Here is a 410-nt window from a genome sequence, read left to right as displayed (position 1 = left end):
GACCGCCCCCTGGCGCCTCGCCCATTGGCAGGGGCTCTGGGGGCGGGGCCGACTCCCCCAGCAGGTGGGCGGCGGCGCGCACTCCCCGGCCGGCTCCGCCGTCGGTGGCGCCCAGGGCTGACACTATCTCCCTGTCGCGGGACGGGTCGGTCACAGCGGGGCAGGGGAGCGACTTAGGTAAAAGCCACCAGATGACCGGATCTGGCTAACAGACGTCCCAAACTTCTTTTGAAGTACTTCTTGGGACATCCCTCCCTGAGGGGAAAACTGGAAGAGGGGCTCCACACAGGTGACAGGCGACCCGGCACCTTCCAAAAGAAGGCGCCGCCAGAAACCTGCCAACCGCTCTGTCCGCTGGTGAGGGCAGTAATTTCCACTTAGGTCTATTTACTTCAACTGCACTCTCCAAT

The sequence above is a fragment of the Chinchilla lanigera genome, unplaced genomic scaffold, assembly GCF_000276665.1.
Source record: "Chinchilla lanigera isolate Chin_1 unplaced genomic scaffold, ChiLan1.0 scaffold00022, whole genome shotgun sequence".
NCBI lineage: Eukaryota > Metazoa > Chordata > Mammalia > Rodentia > Chinchillidae > Chinchilla > Chinchilla lanigera.
The sequence above is the reverse complement of the archived record's forward strand: the minus strand, read 5'-3'. Positions refer to the sequence as shown.